At 38.3% G+C, this 7,697-nt stretch overlaps 1 non-coding gene across 1 annotated transcript; it reads left to right on the top strand.

Moving 5' to 3' along the window:
- Positions 1-298: 298 nt before the first annotated feature.
- Positions 299-370, top strand: Trnaq-uug (transfer RNA glutamine (anticodon UUG)). The gene has a single exon. It is a non-coding gene; the product is annotated as a tRNA-Gln (tRNA).
- The last annotated feature ends 7,327 nt before the right edge of the window (positions 371-7,697 follow it).

Here is a 7,697-nt window from a genome sequence, read left to right as displayed (position 1 = left end):
TCTGCATTGCATGTTTATGTGTATACCCACGTAACGTCTCAGGAAGTGTGGATTTTGATCAATGTTGGACAGAATTCAGATTTGAAAATAATATTTTGTCGATGTCCATTTCACATAAAAATTAAGTCTTTCAAGGCAATTTCTGCTTCAAAACAGCGGAAGCTCAATCCTGTGAGCAAAATTAAATTATTTCATCAAATAACATTCGAATTTGCTCGTTTACTAGTGAAAACATACTGAGAAGAACGTTAAGCTAATGTGTATTGAAATTGTATTCCATCATATTTTTGAACAACACGGTTCCATGGTGTAACGGTTAGCACTCAGGACTTTGAATCCTGCGATCCGAGTTCAAATCTCGGTGGAACCTCGTTTTTTGTCTACACAATTTGCTAGCGTTCATATTCTTCGTAGAAGATTGGGAAACTAGTGTACAACTGACTGCTAAAGTTGACAGTTGGAAATTCTCGAGTTTCTAAGTGCTTTTGATAACCACCATATTGTCATCCACCTGTGAGTCAGATGAAAATAAAATACTGTATCCTTTAAGTATAGATTTTATGCTAAATTGTTGTTTGTTTCCAAAAAAAATGCAAAACTAAAAACTAATTTTTGTAAATTTTTTTTATGAAAAATTACATTACTTACGCTAGAGTTATCATTATCATCGCTGTAGTTACTTTCCAATGCTAACATAGACTGATTTAAAAAACAATTTTTTCTATCTCTAATTCATCTTAGACCATCATTCAGTGTATTTTGTGTGACGGTAGGTGGTTTGGTAGCTTATCAATGCTCAAAAATTTCGAGTTCATTCGGGGTAGATCCGACATCTTCAGTCAGGGTAAAACCGACACCTGGTTTGTGTTTCACTGACAGGTAAAATTTATCGTTATTTATTTGTAGCTGTCTCTAGTTATGTTTGGAAGACAAAACGGATGAGCTCGAATTATATTGAGCTTAAAACAGCCAGAACCAACGTTGAGTAGGGCATGTAAACGAAAAAGGTCGTCAGTCACATTTCTGATGAATGGTTACCCCAACTGGAATCAAAATTATTTAATCCGCACAGGGAGCATGAGTTTGTCACTCACCATCGTCTGGCCTTTCAGTTGGCAAAAAACAACGTGGAATATGAAAGGGTGTTTCACATTGTATTTTGCCAAGAAAAGTATGGTCGACTATAATATAGTCGAGAGCTATGAGGTCCGATAAACCAACAGTGAAGAGCTTTTGTTTGCAGTCGAAATACAAGAATTTGTTTGGTTTTTCATCATTCATAATCTTTACAATCCAAACACATATCATTTGAAACTGTTCTCCGTCCTTCCTCTTAAAGTGTCCACATAGTCTATGGATAACCTCTAGTACTTTGAAATTATTGTGACAAATTTTCATTCGTTTCTCTAAAGGTGTCGGTTTTACCCCGACAGGGTGAAACCCGCACTCCCATTTATTTTACCTTAAAACAACAATGTTTGCATTCTATCCAAATTCAAGTTCAACACATCAAATGATCAACAGACACTGTAGAATGGTTCATGTAGAGTTAGAGAGAAGTAGTTCTAGTTGTATTCAATGTATCGAGTCATTCTATAGCTTGTTGGAAAGTTATTTTTGCGCGCTAGAATATAGTCCTTGACAGTGTTTTGTTTGGTTAAGTCGTTCGTGAGTTATAGTGTCGCAAATATGGAGCAAAATAAAAAGAAAATCCGACATATTTTACAGTACTACTATGACAAAGGCAAAAATGCATCTCAAGCTGCCAATAAAATTTGTGCAGTTTATGGACCCGATACAGTTTCCATTTCCACCGCACAACGATGGTTTCAACGTTTTCCTTCTGGTGTAGAGGTCGTCGAAGATGCGCCACGCTCCGGAAGGCCTGTCGTCGAAAATTACGATAAAATCGCTGAATTAGCCGAGAAAGACCGGCATAGTAACAGCCGTAGCATCGGCCAAGAGCTGGGGATAAGTCATCAAACCGTTATTAACCATTTGAAGAAGCTTGGATTCACAAAGAAGCTCGATTTATGAGTGCCACACACGTTGACGCAAAAAAACATCTTTGACCGTATCGACGCATGTGAATCGCTGCTGAATCGCAACAAAATCGACCCGTTTCTGAAGCGGATGGTGATTGGCGATGAAAAGTGGGTCACTTACGACAACGTGAAGCGCAAACGGTCGTGGTCGAAGCCCGCTGAAGCGGCTCAGACGGTGACCAAGCCCTCATTAAAGGCCAGGAAGGTTCTGCTGTGTGTTTGGTGGGATTGTCAAGGAATAATCTATTATGAGCTGCTTCCCTATGGCCAAACGCTCAATTCGGACCTGTACTGCCAACAACTGGACCGCTTGAAGGTAGCACTCATGAAGAAGAGGCCATCTTTGATAAACAGAGGCCGCATTGTCTTCCATCAGGACAACGCCAGGCCACACACTTCTTTGGTGACGCGCCAGAAGCTCCGGTAGCTCGGATGGGAGGTTCTTTTGCATCCGCCGTATAGTCCGGACCTTGCACCAAGTGACTACCACCTGTTTTTGTCCATGGCGAACGAGCTAGGTAGTTAGAATTTAGCCACAAAAGAGGCCTGTGAAAATTGGCTATCAGAGTTTTTTGCCAATAAGGAAGCGAGCTTCTATAACAGGGGTATTATGAAGTTGGCATCTCGTTGGGAACAAGTCATCGAACAAAACGGCGCATATTTGACTTAAAACAGATGATTGTAACTAATTTTATGAACAAATGAAAATTCAAAAAAAATACCGCAGGACTTTTTTGACAGCCTAATATGTTAGAATTCTTTGAGATTTCGGTTTTACCCTGATTTCCTCTAATGTCACGGCCTGAATATCTTGCATCCATATGCGTTTCCAAGGAATACTATTCAATAATGAATCATAAATCATCGTTGAACCTGTTTTCCTTTTTCATTTTTCAGTTTTTTGTGTCGTACCATGCCCTCAACGTAAATAAAATACCAGGACATCGCCTGTGTAATACACACACTCTCCAAGACAAAGAAGCTAATTTTATAAACACAGTACTTTTTTTCTCTGCCTACCACTACATGAAAAAGGCGGGAAATTATTTCCCTGGTATTCTGTTTTGCTGCCATGTCCTGACTATAAACGACAACCCTGCGACAACAGTTTGAAGACATTTGAGTTGCTATGAAGACATTTGATTTTGTGAAGACATTTTGAAGACACTATGCGGTACGTAAAGACATTCCATTATGATAGTATATTTGGATTTTTGGAAGATATTATTTCCATAAAATTGCTACTGTTGACCGAAAATATCGTCGAATGAAGTAAGGCTTTTGTCTCAGTGTGATCGCTCGCTTTTTTACCAGTGTCACCTGTTTACTTTTGTGCCTAGTAATCAATGAATTATTTTGTTCCGGTGTCATTCTTCAAAGCTGTCAAACTTCAGAGCTGAATAAACAAATTAAGTTATTTATAAAAATTGTTCGATAAATGAAAGACATCCAATCTATTTTTTTGCCTTTTGATCTTTGTACAGCCCACCCTGATAGAAAAGCTTTTACAACAACCTCAAGGAAAGTTTAATGAAATGCGATTTATAACAATATCGATTAGAATAAACATAGTAGAATCTATTAAATATTGTTCAAATTAAGTTAGCCATTTGCGGTAACATTTAAAAAAAAGCAATTCCAAATGAAATCGTCCTTAAAATACAGATTTCAAAAACTTGTATTTTTGATTCCAATGAAAGTGTGTATTCCGTTTGGGTTAGAGGAAATAAGAGTTTTCCACAGCAATTGGGAATTTTTTGACTCAAGCGTAACTTTTGAAAAGGGCGTATCGATTTGAGTAAGAGAAATCTTTGATAATTTATATCTCAAAAACTATGAGTCGTACCGAAATAGTGTCTTAGACAGAGTTATTTGGCTACATTTAGAAGGAGATTGATAATAACCTTATTCGTTTTAAATAACATCAGGATTCATAATTTGTTATTAAAAATGACTGCTAACATACAAAAACTCGAAGTTTCGAAAATTCCTAAAAATTCGATGTTCCACAAATTTCGTCATGTTTTGTCATTTGTCGATTTCATTTGGAATTACTCTATTATAAATAAAAAAAAATCTTAGCAAAAATATTGGAAAATGTATAGACAAATGATTAAATAATAATCAGGAATACGTGTTTTATGAAAATAAATAACATGATATACAAAATTTCAAATCATGGTCTCGAACTTGGAAGTCGCCACCAGACGTCGATAATGCCATACAAATTAAACACAAATTTCTACATTACTCGGGAATTAACCAAGCAAATGAAACCAAATTAGACATATTGAGGTTTTAGGGTGCAATAAATGTTTCTATGGTGGTTAGAGTCTCCACCCCCCTCTCTAAGGGGGGGTTGCCATACAAATGAAACACAAATTTCTGCATTACTCGAGAATTAATCAAGCAAATGAAACCAAATTTGGCATGTGGAGGTTTTAGGGTGCAGTGAATGTTTCTATGATGGTTGGACTCTCCACCCCCTCTCTAAGGGGGGGTTGCCAGACAAACGAAACACAAATTTATGAATTACTCGAGATTTAATGAAGCAAACGAAACCAAAATTGGCATGTGGAGGTTTTGAGATGCAATAAATAGTTCTCCCGCTCTCTAAGGGTGGGCTGACATACAAATGAAACACAAATTTCTGCATAACTAGAAAACTAATCAAGCACAATTTAGGATGTGAGGGTTTTTAGGGTATGAGAAATGTTTCTATAATGGTATGACACCCCTCCCTCCTCTGGAATTGAGAGGAGGGAGGGGTGTCATACCATACCTCTTCATATATTTCAACCAAAAATATTCCAACCAAACATGACAATTGAAATTTTTTGGAAAACTCTGAAGGAAAAAGGGAAAATTCGGAAAATTAAATTCCCATATGTTCTACAATTACATAGTGACATAGTGACTGGATATGGATTTTAATGTGATGAAACGCACTCCTATATCTTCTTCTATCTATACCAAAAAAAAAAAAGAATCGTCGGATGTGTTGGTAAGAGCAGAACTCGAGGAAGGAATTGTCCGATTTAGGGCTGTCTTTATTCATATTCTCTTCATAAAACTTTTTTTCCATGTAACGGAGAAACATGTTATTTGCAAGTGGTTGAAAAATCTTAAACGAGAATTGTGTCTGAAAATAATCTGATATTATGATGATGAGTTTTGGTAGAAGTACTAGGAATTTTATAGTAAAAGGTAATTTTAAAGGGTAGATTTTCTAATCAATGAACAGTCCTGCGATTGGACCTATAAACGTGCGCTTAGTAAAAAAAACGTGAATGTGATGACGAAGAATAAATTTTGGGTGGGATGAAGTTTGCTGGGTCAGCTAGAGATTAAATGAGAATCGGGAATACGTGTTTTATGGAAATAAATAACATGATATAAAAATTTTCAAATTATGGTCTCGAACTTGGAAGTCGCCACCAGACGTCGACAATGTACACCTGTCATGGCGGATTGCTCACTTCCCGCGCTCATCGTAACAACCCACGCTGATCCTCACGACCCCTTTTCCCAACGCCAATAAGAATCACACAATTTTCTATTATTTATAATAATACAACTTTGTTAATAAAATAAGTGTTTGCATATGGAATTGTGTCCATGTGAAGATAGCATGCGAAACATTCTGATTCCGGAGTTCGAAATACAGGGATATTCGGAGAATGCTGCATGAATTGATTTGTTCCAGACATTCAGGAGGGACTTTAATAAACCTTAAGACGCGTCCACATTACACCATTCAGCCTAGGCCGTCCGGTAAAGTCGAATAATGGTGGACGTGTCGCTCGGGCTTGCCGACGTGCCGAAACCCGATTCGAATCATGCCGAACCCAACCCGAAATAAGCCGGTCCGGATCAAAGAAAGTCGAACTAAAACAAAACGAAGTAAATTCGCGTTGACGGCACCGTGCTTCGTGTGTTCTTGACGGCTTCGTGTACCCGGGGCGTCCACATTACATAACGAACCAAATATGCCGCCTGGTACAGGCCAATCGACATCATTCGGCATAATGCTGACGCGCCTTTAGATTGATAATGGTTTTTCCGCAATAATCCAACCTGAGAAATTGGACTGAAGAGATTTTCGATCTAGGTCATTCTTCTTCTGGTTCAGGAAGCTTCAAAACCAGATTTTATACTTTCATTTTAAGTCTCAGTCTCAGCATATGACATTGATTGATCGCTGTTTAGAGTGAAACTAAAAAGACGGGTGGGTAATGTCGGGGACATAACCGGAGTGACGTAGGACTATACAAAGGGGACAGCTTTTGTTAAATATATATTTTAAATATATTGTTTTATTTTCTTCTCCTACGTGAATACCTACCTATCTACCTGAAAAATGGATTAGTTTACTGTTTACTCTTTATGAATATGTTGATGGTTCTGAAAAGAACCTTTGGTGTTGTGTTTTTGTTATCACTCGATATTCCCATCTTGTTCGGTTAAACCTTTCTGTTTAGCTATTGCGTTTGCCACTCGGCACAGCTTTCACAGTTGGAAAATTTCTTCCCATCCAGCTTGTGACATATTTTACAGTAAATTACATTCAATGGCACGTCGCATTACCACCACTCAGTATCGGATTGGAGGTAATTTTAACCTGTAATTGAACATTTGCGATGACAGCGGTACAGTGTCGACTTTCAATGTGGGGTCATAATTTGGATCTCTATGTTTACAAAAATGTCCAACTAAATATGTCACATTATAGGTCCGTCCAATTAGCTAAATGTCGAGATAAGTGTAAATTACTGTACTTTCAATCTAGAAGCAATTTAAGAATTGATGAAAACTAATAAGCTCAGAACAACTGCCAAATTGACATACTCATCATATCCTGACAAAAAAATTATGAAAAAATCAATTTGTGTTTTATTATTATTTTGGATAATGTTTTAGAAAGCATTGAACTGTATTTCCTGTACTCTGTACTCTGTACTGTACTCTTTTTTGGAAGCTTTAATGGCCCTGAAAAGCGCCTTGATTAATGGAATGGTTCCAATTTAGAAAACTTAGTACTCGTGGTTTTGAAAAAAACCATTTCGAACGCCCTCGATGCCGCCTTGTTCTGGATTTGCCACCAAAGCAGTGTGTACAAAGAACAAACTTTTTTCTTCTGCTACCTGATGCCGTTTTGCGATTGCGTTTGCCACTCGCCACTCGCTGCAACTGCCTGTTGTCTTGATGTCCACCGAACCGAATGTGTTCTGTTCCGAATGCGGGTTTTCTTATCGTCGCGAGCAGCTTTGCCAGCTAACTCGATCACTTCGGCGGCCGAAACTATATAACGCCGGCTAGGTGGACTGGTGCACTGGAACTAACGCGCTCGGCCTAGCTACCCTTGCGGAGCAATTGGCGAATTCACCTACGGGGAATCGCAGGCCAACACGGTTCGAGCGGGATTTTGCCTTTCCCTTCACTTTTCCTCCTTTACCATGTCCAGACATGGCTGCTTGGGTTGGTTTGTTGATTTGTTGTGATGCGAACCGATGTGGTGTACGGTTTGAATGAGAATGATCGTTACGGCAGCGGAGCGGGGATTTTTAAGCTGACTGGCTGGCTCGAGAATTACGCATGTGTGAGACTGCGACTAATGTTTCGTTCATTTTTTTCTTTTTCCTTTCCAATCGT

This window comes from Toxorhynchites rutilus, chromosome 2, assembly GCF_029784135.1.
Source record: "Toxorhynchites rutilus septentrionalis strain SRP chromosome 2, ASM2978413v1, whole genome shotgun sequence".
In the NCBI taxonomy this organism is placed as follows: domain Eukaryota; kingdom Metazoa; phylum Arthropoda; class Insecta; order Diptera; family Culicidae; genus Toxorhynchites; species Toxorhynchites rutilus.
The sequence above is the reverse complement of the archived record's forward strand: the minus strand, read 5'-3'. Positions and strand labels throughout refer to the sequence as shown.